General features: G+C 45.1%; 1 long non-coding RNA gene across 1 annotated transcript; it reads left to right on the forward strand.

Annotated features, from left to right (window-relative positions):
* Positions 1–1,579: 1,579 nt before the first annotated feature.
* LOC135175639 (uncharacterized) lies at positions 1,580–7,571 on the forward strand. The gene is made up of 2 exons (XR_010302414.1): positions 1,580–1,938; positions 7,160–7,571. It is a non-coding gene; the product is annotated as an uncharacterized LOC135175639 (long non-coding RNA).
* The last annotated feature ends 5,298 nt before the right edge of the window (positions 7,572–12,869 follow it).

The following is a 12,869-nucleotide window of genomic DNA, read 5'->3' on the forward strand; positions in this document are numbered from 1 at the left end:
CTCAAGTCTGCAACACATTCTATCAACTTCCTACATTCTAACATAGATTCTTAGATTCGTTGAATGGTTTGGGTTGGAAAGGACCTTAATAATCATTTAGTTCCAACCCTCCTCCCATGGGCAAGGACACCTCACACTAAACCAGGTTACTCAAGGCCTAATCCAACCTGGTACTGAACACCTCCAGGGAAGAGGCATCCACAACCTTCCTGGGCAACCTGTTCCAGTGTCTCACCATCCACACTGTCAAGAATTTCTTCCTCATATCCAGTCTAAACCTACCCTCTTCAAGCTTCAAGAAGAGTAAGTTCTTGGCTGGCCATGCCCTGCAGACACCACACTAATATTAACTATTGTTAGAAGCATCAGCTTTATCCAAAATAACTTGTACATGGATCGGTGCAGGTGGAACAAAACAGTTACTAAAGCTTCACCAGGAAAATGTGTTTCCTTCCAAATTAATTTCAAATCCATGTCTATCTGTACATGAAACGTGCTTCATCACCTGCAGTTATTATCCTGAGCTCCAGTTTGATCCAGGGTATATCCTGAGTATGCAAGATGCATCACTTGACATTATAAACAGCTCTGACATTCTAGGTCTGACATTTGAATCTTTTACACCTCAAAAAAAGAAGAGTGATGTATGATACTGCTGGTAGCTGGAATTTGAAGTTCCTGTAGTTATTCATCACTGACACATGAATATGTCTTTGTCAATATCAGTTTTCTCATACTCAAGACTTCAAAAAGTCACTTTTTTTCTTAGCTTTCTTTTGTATTTAGATCCTGTGAGGGTAGTGTCCTTCAGAATTGCCTTTATGGCACTTTAAATGTTCCAGCCTAAGCAACTTGGCTATATGGGAATGGCTGTGGTTTGGATTTTTGCTTATACACTAATAAAGTTACAGACTTTGAAAAATGACTGCTAAATATGCACACTGATTTTTTTTGTTACATATATACATAGAGAGAGAGAAATGTGTGTCTATGTGTGTAGTATGTGTGTGTGTGTATATATATATATATATATATGAATTTTAAAGAGAGTAGTTCCAGTTAAATTTGTCTGGGTTTTTTTTTTTTCTGTGTAACTGTAATGGTATGAATTGAATTGCAAATTCAGGACAAATGTTGTCTTCTATTAGGAAAAAAAATCAGATACGTCAGGAAATGCCCAGCCATTTTTTGATAGCCTGGATACTGTAAAGGTGTAGCTGCTATGTTCATTTTCCACACTGAATTGTTTAGCAGAAATCAGTGTAATTAAGATCTAAAGTAATTTTGCAGAAAGCTGTGTAATTAAGAAGTATCTTTGCTGTTGAATGTAAACACTGTGCTACAATCATTTCCAAAACTATTTACATGCACTGACTCCACCTGTATTTGGGACTACTCATAAGATTTTCAGTTTTTCAGCAAGATAATTAACTTACACTTCCTTGGCCTATTTAAGCCAAATTTGATACCCAGCTGCTTGAGATGAAGGCCTCGTGGCTCATTCTTCTGATTGTGACAGCTGGTCCATCAAGTGAAATCAGGTGCATTAAGGAAACCTGCCAAGCATGACCCTCCTACAGAGTCTTGTTCTGAAACAATGTGAAGCTGCAGCTTATGGTGGAAGTGTGTTGTAATCATGAAGGTAGCTTGTAAGTTGACCTGATGATTGGAACGTTTATTGCTAGTTAATAGAGACCAGAAAAGAAAAGAGGAAGGTCAGGGATAGCTGACGTTATGGACCAGCCCTAGCAAACACCTGAGTGGCTAAGGGGCAGTGCTGAGAGCTGATCCTGGAGTTGCTAGAGGAATGCTTCTGCTTCAGAGCCCTGCATGGAGGAGAAAAAACTCTCAAGAAGTGCCTTTGCTGACAAGATTGACGCAAATGCTAGACAGGATTGTCTCAAGAAGCTACTCTGCCTGAATCATCATCACAGGGAGGTAAGTTTTAATTAAGATGGATGTGCACTGAGAATGGCTAAGCATTCTGTAATCATCCTCACCTTGGAAAGACTCACAGACTTCAAATTCACTCTGTGAAGCTGGGTGAGTTTTGCTAATTGTCAGTGTAATTATAGTTTGTGTTTTAAGGAAAGCTCTTCTACTGTTAAGAAATCACAGAATCATAGAGTTGTTTGGGTTGGAAAAGACCTCCAAGATCACTGAGTCCAACCATCAGCCCAGCACTACCATGGCCATTAAACCATGCCCCCAAGTGCCATGTTCACATGTTTCTTGAACACCTCCAGGAATGGTAACTTTGCCACCCCCCCGGGCAGCCTGTTTTAATGCCACCCTATGTAAATTTGGACCAGATGAACCTTGGGGCCCCTTCCAGCTGGGCATTCTATGACTTTATGTATCTTTTTAGTTACAGCTAAACAGCTAAAAGTAATTTAGTGTGATAGTCTACAGGTTTGAACAATTCTTACTTGTCCTAAAATTAGCTCCTTTGGTAGCTCAATATGCTAAAAAAACAAGTACCTTTCTTTTTCATTCAGAGACTCCAGTAATTGAAAGCCACAAGCAAACACTCTTACCTTGTAGACATGAAGTTGCTTAAGCATTAACAGGCATTACTAAAGTATGCAACAGTTCTGCACCCCTGAAAAAATGCAAGCTATCATTCCTGTGGTATGGAAAAGTTCTTATAGAGCCACAGAATAGCTTGTGTTGGAAGGGAATTCAAAGACCCTCTAGTTCCAACCCCCATGTGATGGACAGGGACACCTTCCACTAGACCAGACTGCTCAAGACCTTATCCAACCTCGCATTAATTGCTGACTTTAAACTGGCATTTAAATGTTGGCTTTGCATAAGATTAGCTGCACCATACAGACCAGAACGGCAAGTACCCAACAAAGGCTGGGTTCCCTGTGTGCAAGGCTGTATAGACTCATACATCACTAGGGGTGCATCCATTCCCTTGATACTCAATCAAGGTTTTTCTATATGGGCAGATTTCTAGGAGTCCTGCATGATTACAAAAGTCACTGAAGATGAAAGGCAGAGACATTTTTTTAAGCACCATGCTTAAAACTTCTGCTAAATATTGTAAGGAAAAAAAAAAAGGCAGAGCATTTCTATATAGCTTTATGCTGTAGTTTTGGACCTGCCTTTATCAGAAAACTGAGGCAGAAAATAGCCCAAGTGTATGATTTTGAAATGGCAAATCTCAGGGGAAAATACAATTCTTGTAACAATTTAGAATTAGCTTTTATTAAAGGTTAAAATGTATTAAATTTATTGAAGGACAGCAGGGAATGAATTTAAGCTTCAAGAGAGGAGATTTAGACTGGATATTAGGAAGACTCTTTTTAAAGTGAGGGTTGTGAGACACTGGAACAGGTTGCCTGGAAAAGTCATTGATATTGCTTCCCTGGAGGTGTTCAAGGCCAGGGGAATGAGACCCTGAGCAACCTGGTCTAGCAGGAGGTGTCCCTACCCATGGCAGGGAGGTTGGAACTAGATGATATTTAAGGTCCCTTTCAACCCAAACCATTCTATGCATCTATGCATTTATAATTAACCTTTTAACAATCCATTTCGAAGAGCTAGAGGGTAAAAGCTTAACATTTGAAGCTGAACAGGTTCACATTGGTTTTTCATTGTTCCTTTATTAAAGGTGGTTAAAAGAGGATATTCATTCCCCTGCCCTCATTTATTTTTTAATTAGCTCTATCTTCCCTTTGCTACCCTGTTCAGCAGCTCAGGCTCTGATGGCAGTGCCAGCAGCCATCAACTTCTGGTGAAGATCATGACAATTCAGTCATCTTCTAAGCAATGAAGTGACTTCCAGTAACATTCCATAAATACTGAGCAGCTCACAAAACACAAACTTAGGACCAGAACTGCCTCCAAGCAGAACACTTTTTCCATTTTCCATGAAAGCTTGGGCTCTTCTCCAGGACTTCAAAGTGCATAGGGAAAACAAACACACAAAATGCCCAAGGGCTTTAATGACTGGGGCTAAGCAGCTAAGATGGTGAGATTTCCACATCCTACATTACGAGCTGACTTTCCTTCAACAATGCAAAGAGGAAGCTAGTGTAGGTGTAGGTCAGACCTAACTTCTAAAGATGCTGATATGAATAAGCAAGCAAAACAAAGGCAAAGTGCTGCTCCCCTAAAAGGGAAACTCCCCAAATGCTGCATTCTGTCTGGCAGGGATAGCAAATGCCTCTGGAGAACACAACGAAGGAAATATTTATCCACTGAAAGTGTTATCAAACATTGGAAGTCTTCCCAGGGCAGTGGCAGAGTCAGCATCCCTGGAGATATTTAAACAGAATGTGGAGTTGGTGCTTAATCATAGAATCAGCCAGGTTGGAAGAGACCTTCAAGATCATCCAGGCCAACCTAGCACCCAGCCCTAGCCAGTCAAGTAGACCATGGCACTAAGTGCCTCAGCCAGGCTTTTCTTCAACACCTCCAGGGACAGTGACTGCACCACCTCCCTGGGCAGCCCATTCCAATGCCAATTACTCTCTCTGGGAAGAACTTCCTCCTCACATCCAGCCTAGACTTCCCCTGGCACAACTTAAGACTGTGTCCCCTTGTTCTATCGCTGGTTGTCTGGGAGAAGAGGCCAACCCCCACTGGCTACAACCTCCCTTCAGGTAGTTGTAGACAGCAATGAGGTCAGCCCTGAGCCTCCTCTTCTCCAGGCTGCACACCCCCAGCTCCCTCAGCCTCTCCTCATAGGGTTTCTGTTCCAGGCCCCTCACCAGCTTTGTTGCCCTTCTCTGGACATGTTCCAGCACCTCAACATCTCTCTTGAATTGAAGGGCCCAGAACTGGACACAGCACTCAAGGTGTGGCCTGACCAGTGCTGAGTACAGGGGCAGAATAACCTCCCTTGTCCTGCTGCCCACACTATTCCTGATGCAGGCCAGATGCCATTGGCTCTCTTGGCCACCTGGGCACACTGCTGAGTGGTAACCTTGCAGTGCTGGGTCAAAGGTTGGACAGGATGATTTTGAAGGTCTCTTCCAACCAAATAGATTCTGTGATTCTGTAATCTTGCATCTGCCTGGTGGCTTTGATATTTTCAGAAAGCACATCTGTGCCAATTCAGACGGGGGAGATGTTCTGCTGTCACCTTTTCTGCACCCTGGCCAGAAAAGTGCCCAATGCTGCCTAGCATCTGAAGAGAAGCTGGATGTGCACCATAGGCAAGAAGCTATCCTAGGAAGTAAAAGGATGTGCTGAACTTAATACAGCCCAAAATCATAGACTCATAGGATTCTTGTGGTTGGAAAGGCCCTCTGAGATCATCGAGTCCAACCATCAACCTAAGGCCACGGCCAATGAGCCATGTCCCAGAGTGCCACGGCCACACATTTCTTCAGTAACCTCCAGGCACTCCACCACTTCCCTGGGCAGCCTGTTCCAATGCCTGACCACTCCTGCACAAAAGGAATTGTTCCCAGTACCCAACCTAACCCTCCCCTGGCACAATTTCATGCCACTTCCTCTCATTCGATCACCTAGGCAGGAGAGACCAAGCCTCACCTCACCCCGACCTCCTCTCAGGGGCTTGTGGAGAGCAACGAGGTCTCCCTTCACGTCCCAGGTTGAGACCATAGGGTTACAAAATGTTCTGGGGACTAGAAGGTTGTTCTTCAATGCCATACCTCTGCTATCTCAGTGCAAACTCACGGCAAGGCCAGCTCCTTCTCCTTCCCTCCTCCTGCTGCCCTGCGGCCGGCGGCAGCCGCTCCGTCGGGAAGAACATGCCAGCAGCAGGCCTGCTCTGGGGCCTCCAGGGCCTTGCTAGGCCTCTTGGGTGGCAGAGGCACTGGCGGGGGGAGGACTGCAGCACTGGGGAGTGTAGATTCAGTTCTTGGCTTGGGGGAAAATTCCAGGGGGTTTGGCAGGGCTGTGGTAATTGCTTTGTAATGTCTGTCTCTGCATTCCTCTCCAAATAGAATTCCATGGGTTTTCTCCAATTTCATAGAATCATAGAATCAAGCAGGTTGGAAGAGACCTCCAAGATCATCCAGTCCAACCTAGCACCCAGCCCTAGCCACTCAACCAGACCATGGCACCAAGTGCCTCAGCCAGGCTTTGCTTGAACACCTCCAGGGACGGTGCCTCCACCACCTCCCTGGGCAGCCCATTCCAATGCCAATCACTCTCTCTGCCAACAACTTCCTCCTAACATCCAGCCTAGACCTACCCCGGCACAACTTGAGGCTGTGTCCCCTTGTTCTGTTGCTGGTTGCCTGGCAGAAGAGCCCAACCCCCACCTGGCTACAGCCTCCCTTCAGGTAGTTGTAGACAGCAATGAGGTCCCCCCTGAGCCTCCTCTTCTGCAGGCTGCACACCCCCAGCTCCCTCAGCCTCTCCTCATAGGGTTTGTGTTCCAGGCCCTTCACCCCTCTTCTTTCATTGTTAATTTATTAAAGGTGCTTAAAAGAGGATCTTTATTCCCTCACCCTTATGTATTTCTTAATTAGCTCCACCTTCCCTTTGCCACCCTGTTGTGGTGCTTTAGGAACTTCTCCTCCCCCACTATTGGAATTTACCAGCTCAGATGGCTTGGAAGTCAGATGAAGCTGTACTTACAGCAAAGCAGAATTTACAAGCATATATGCACAATACATTCACAAGTATTTACAATTATATACAAATCAGAAACAATACAGAAATCTAAACTCCCTCCTGGACAAATAAAGCTGCCCAGAAGGGCTCAAATCTACCTTCTCTTTCTCCCACTGCTTTCCCAGACAGATAAACAAAACGAGCAGCAAAGCTTACTTTGTTTTCTGTTAGTCAAGATAAGCAGCAAAGATACTGGAGCAGAGTGAGGGAGAAAGCAAACAGGAGCAGCATCACAGACCAGAGTGGGACAAACTGCCAACCTTTTGGTTTTCTATCTCTCTCAGCAAACCAATGATTGATCATCATTATTTTCTTTTCACAACTAATGATGTAATTTCTCTCATTAAAATATTCCAATGAGCTTCAAACCAGAGCACCTGCTCATCAGCTAGGCTCTAATGGCAGGGTCAGCTAGCAATCAACTTCTGGCTTTCTTCTACATCTGCCAAGTACTTCTGGAAGCTTGAGGGAGGGGGAATCAGATCCTGAGAGATAAAAATGGCTTTCTGGCATCTGGAGAAGAGCTTTGTGCTGCAAAAAAACTGTTTGCTCACAGATGTGCTACTCCTGCTGCTTATTTTGACTTCATTTCTGCTTTGCATTGGCATTCAATGAGCACTGGGAAGAAGAACTTTCCTGTTTACTGGAGAGAGAGAGAACAGAGCATCTTTTTTGTATATATCTAAAGCAGAGACATCTGGAAGTGAGAGCCATGGTGCAAGGAGGCCTTGTGACACTGTTCCCATGACAAGGCTGTGTTCATCAGACTGCAAGAAGCATTTCACATGCAATGATTTGCAGTAAAAACTACCACAGATGGTGTGGGTTGTTTGTGGCGTTTAGGAGATTGCAGTGTTTGGATACAGATCCATCTCCACATGTTTCTGAGAGTGCAGAGACAGAAAAACATGGATACACACAAGTTTTTCTTTCAGGTGATTCAATAAATGCAAGCTTATTCAAGTTTAGTTTTTAAGCTTGTTTTCTTGTTCAGGTTTTGTGGGGGAAGATTTTGTTGAGAATCACTTTTCCTGTAGCCTCAGTGGCAGTACAGTGATCAGACATGGTGAGACCTAGAACTCTGGCTCTAATTTGCATTCTGTAAGTTATTCTAATGTCTGTCTGTAAATAATGCCTGACCAGCTTTTGTTTTCCTGCGTGCTGCTATCTGTGTGATCACCTTTCAAACATGTCAAGTGACAGATACAATCCCCTGACTAGCAATAACTTCCCTCCCTCCCAGCACCCACCTCCTTGTTGAGATGGCTTTACCCCTCACCTCCCAATATAGATCTGAGTCCACCATCTTTATTTTACAAGCTTTCTGTATGAAACTTCTTCCCACTCCCTTACAGAGACCCTACAGAAGGTGGCAACTCAAGGATGGAGGGTAAGAAAGAGGGAGGTCAGAAACCAAAGCCTATGCAGGGTAGATTTAGACTGAGTATTAGCAAGAAATTCTTGACTGAGGGTGATGAGACACTGGAACAGGTTGCCTAGGGACACTGTGGATGCCCTTCCCTGGAGGTGTTCAAAGCCAAGTTGGATGAGGCCTTGAGCAATCTGGTCTTGTAGGTGTACCCCTGCCCATGCAAGAGTGGTGGCAATTAGAGGATCTTCAAGGTCCCTTCCAAACAAAGGCATTCTATGAAGCCTGTGAAACTTGGAACTCCATACTCCAATGCAACTGCCCTTCACATCTCAGAACTGATAAGCCAGCAGAAAATCAAAGCCTGTGTCCAGATGGGTTTAATTCCACACTTTACAGTCCACAGTGGTCAGAAGTCAGAGGTCTAAGACAAGCAAGACATGTCCACAAAGCTCTGCCACCCGTGGACCCTGTTTGCAGCATTGAATCCTTGTGAGCTTTGCAATGGGTTGAAAATGCCCTGCACACTTTATTTTGGGTAGGATGTAAGTCACTTTTCCTGGACCTGGGAGTACAAGCCACATAACTGACATAGCCAGGTACTTGCTACACACAAATCCTTGACAACACAGCAGCATGAGGGCTTCCAGGTGTTCACATCCTGTGCTACCCACCTTGCTAATCATACATCTCCAGCTACCTGCAGCAGTACCAGCTGAGGTACTGCTACCCCTGGCTGTCACGGAATAGTTGGGGTTGGAAGGGACCTTAAAGACCATCTAGCTCCAACTCCCTTGCCATGGGCAGGGCCATCTTCCACTAGACCACATTGCTCAAGGCCTTATCCAACCTGATATGTGAACCTATACTCACATCTTGCTTTGCAGGACAGATGCAGCAACACTCAACTTCCACAGAGCTTGCCACAGGCATAAGAAAAGCAGAAGGATGAAAGAGGAGAGGAAATCAGACCTGAGGCATAGCTCTGTTTTCCTTCTTCATAGCAGTGAGTTTAGCTTAGAAAGCTGTGAATCTTCACAAGTGCAGCCCAGAGAAACCATTTCCTGCTATCTCCTGGCAAGCACTAACTTCTGTGCTCTTAAACCATATCCAGCTTCTATACCCACATATTGTGACCAGACCCAGAACTTGTGCCAAAAGAAGCCATTCTGGGAAGAGAAAGCTCTGGGCAGATCTCACAGCAGCCTTCCAGTACCTGAACTGGGGTACAGGAGAAATGGGAAGCAACTTTTTACAAGGGCTAGCGGTGACAGGACAAGAGGGAATGGATTGAAGCTGGAAGATTTAGACTGGATAGTCGGGAGAAATTCTTTACAGTGATGATGGTGAGATACTGGGACAGGATGCCCAGGAAGGTTGTGGATGCCCCCTCCCTGGAGGTGTTTGAGACCAGGGTGGATGAGGTTTTGAGTGACCTAGCCTAGACCTGGTTGCCTGTGTCACCTGAGTGGCAGTGGAAGCTATCTCTGCCATCCATCCGTATTGGGCATGGAACTCAATGATCTCCAAGGACCCTTCCAACCCAATACCATGTTATGATTCTCTGCTTAGAGCACTTCTCTCAAGCAACTCCACATGTGTTGAGCATTTATTTCAATGAGGACACAGACACATCCTTTCAGCTTTCTTCCAGCTGTGGAATCATTATTCCTTCATCTGGTTTGAGTGACCAGGCATATGTTGTTGAATTACGCAGACCAAATATTTATTCTGACCACTTCAAAAAAAAAACACCTTGTAGGCTAAATCTGGTTTGCCCAGGACTTTGTTAAATAATTGCAAATGAGAAACGTTCCAAAAATCACAGCTTGCTGCTGCACCATTTGTATGCTCACAGCAGAAAGAGTTCTGAATGGCAGCTAAATCATTCGCAATGAATAATTCCACCATGCTGGACAGATGCAAAGTGTTGGAAGTTGCAGAACATTATGGAAATGTATCTTCTGTCCCCAGGAGATGGGAGAATTTGAATTCTTGGCACTGAAGGCAGGCCTGAATGAGAATATGATTAAACTTTTATAACTGCTTGATGTTTTCTTGGCTCAATCAATATTCTTCTCAATAAGCCCTTGGCCTGTTTCAGAAGCACTGCCAAGAGCTGTTGTTTGAGTAAATGTGGTTTTATTTTTCACTCCTGAGGGTCTGATAGAAGAATGGCATTGATCACAACGAGCTCTGTGTTCAAACCTTTGCAAACAACTTCATCAGCTCAGGCAAGACAGGAGTTAGGTGCTGATTGCAGCACACGGGATCACAGAGTGATAGGATCGGCCAGGTTGGAAGGGGCCTCCAAGATCATCCAGTCCAACCTAGCACCCAGCCCTGTCCAACCAACTAGATCTTGGCATTAAGTGCCTCATCCAGTCCAACCTAGTACCCAGCCCTGTCCAACCAACTAGACCATGGCATTAAGTGCCTCATCCAGTCCAACCTAGTACCCAGCCCTGTCCAACCAACTAGACCGTGGCATCAAGTGCCTCATCCAGTCCAACCTAGCACCCAGCTCTGTCCAACCAACTAGACCATGGCATCAAGTGCCTCATCCATTCTTTTTTTGAGCACCTCCATCTTCTAGTGACTCCTGTTAGGAATATTCACAGACATCTTGTCGAACCCCTGTGCAGTCAGCAGGGACCTCTCCAACTCTATCAGGCTGCTCAGGGCCATATCACGTCTGATCTTGAATGTCTTTAGGTACACGGCCTGAACCACATCCCCAGGAAACTTGTTCCAGCATTTCACCACTCTCACAGTAAAGAATTTCTTTCTAATGTCCAATCTAAATCTACCCTGCTCCAGTTTCAAACCACTGCCCCTCAACCTATCCTACCCTTCTAAAAAGTCCCTCCCCAAGCCTTCCTTAGGTCCCCCCTTCAGGTAATGAAAGGCTGCTACAAAGTCTCCTGGGAGCCTTGTCTTCTCCAGATTGAACATCCCCAGCTCTCCCAGCCTGTCCTTATAGAATAGGTGGGCCAGCCCTCTGATCATCTTTGTGGCCTCCTCTAGACCCTCTCTAGCAGAACATACAGCTCTTTGGAGCTTCTCCTATAGCTACAACTACTTCTCCTTACACAGTTCTCAGGGTTTTTTTTTGTAGCCTCTGAACCTCCAGTTGTAGTTACTGACTTGACACAGGCCGAGTTCTGCAAGGTTTCTGGAAGAGAGCAGTTATTTTGTGCTTACATATTTCCTCCTACAGAGAGTGAGGGCAGAACAGCATTTGGAAGAAATACACTAAAAGGAGGGGAGTTTGGCATTTCAAGTCAGTGTGATGTTTTGGCTGTGTCTGAAGATCAACATTTACAGAGAATAGAAGTGTAAATCACTTTTTCTATGTTTTCTTCAGAGGTTGCTTTCAGAAAATTATTTACTGTTCCAGATGCCTCCAGACTCTAAAGATACTGACTGACTGGAGAGGGTTCAGAGCACAACAGTAAAAATGATCACTTAGTGCAGATGTTTTGATTTACAAGAAAAAAAAAAATGTGATGCAAAGCTTAATAGGGATGAAATCCAGCTTGAGGACGTGCTCACTGGTGAGCTGGAGAGGACACAGCTTGCTTCAAATAGCAGTGAACACCGTGAATAAATCAATTCCATACGTCAGCATGCATCGAGGGTAAGCAATGGCACACACAGCTCAGTTCCATGGCTTATTCCTCTAAGTGCCTAACGAAGCCAAAGAGAAGTCGAGGTTAAATCTTCTGTCAAACAACTCTGCACAGACGTGCTCAAGACAACTGCAGAAGATTGATGTGTGCCAGATCCAGGTCTGACACCCACAACCCAAGACAGACATGGGTCTGCTGGAGCCACAATGATCATTAGGTCAGCGTCAAACAAACGCACATTGGGAATCTCCACTAACAACTGACTGAAAAACAGTACTGTAAAAGAGGTGATGTAAAGTCTCTGATACTTTTCACTCTCTGAATTTAAAACCAGAAGACAGCATTGTTATTTTCTCATGCTCCAAAGAACACCAGGCACTTCACAGAAACATTTTCTCCCTACACAACCAGAAATCCATATAATAAATAGAAAGCTGCATTTAAACAAACAAAGAATCAAAGAATCATAGAATCAATAATGTTGGAAGAGACCTCCAAGGTCATCCAGTCCAACCTAGCACCCAGCCCTAGCCAGTCAACCAGACCATGGCACCAAGTGCCTCATCCAGGCTTTTCCTGAACACCTCCAGGGACGGTGCCTCCACCACCTCCCTGGGCAGCCCATTCCAATGCCAATCACTCTCTCTGGCAACAACTTCCTCCTAACATCCAGCCTAGACTTTCCCCAGCACAACTTGAGATTGTGTCCCCTTGTTCTGTTGCTGGTTGCCTGGGAGAAGAGACCAACTCCCAGCTGGCTACAGCCTCCCTTCAGGTAGTTGTAGACAGCAATGAGGTCACCCCTGAGCCTCCTCTTCTCCAGGCTGCACACCCCCAGCTCCCTCAGCCTCTCCTCATAGGGTTTGTGTTCCAGGCCCCTCACCAGCTTTGTCTCCCTTCTCTGGACACCTTCCAGCACCTCAACATCTCTCTTGAATTGAGGAGCCCAGAACTGGACACAGCACCCTTTCCAACCTTAAAAATTCTATGATTTTATGACTCTATATCTATGTAATCATAAGATTAAAAAGCCGTTGGCCTGTCTTCATTCCACAGGAAATTTCCTCTTGACTTGTGCATACAGCGGCAGAGAAAGTGTGAGACCCTACCTAAAACCAAAGCCTCCGAAGTCTGGCTGTGTGCAGGACCCACTTTTTCTCATGAACCTTAACATTACAACCCAGTCACCCTCACCCAAATGAGCACGCTGCAAACCATTCCTCCCCCAGTATGCAGCTTATTCACAACTGGAAAAATAGTTCTCA

The sequence above is a fragment of the Pogoniulus pusillus genome, chromosome 5, assembly GCF_015220805.1.
Source record: "Pogoniulus pusillus isolate bPogPus1 chromosome 5, bPogPus1.pri, whole genome shotgun sequence".
Taxonomy (NCBI): Eukaryota; Metazoa; Chordata; class Aves; order Piciformes; family Lybiidae; genus Pogoniulus; species Pogoniulus pusillus.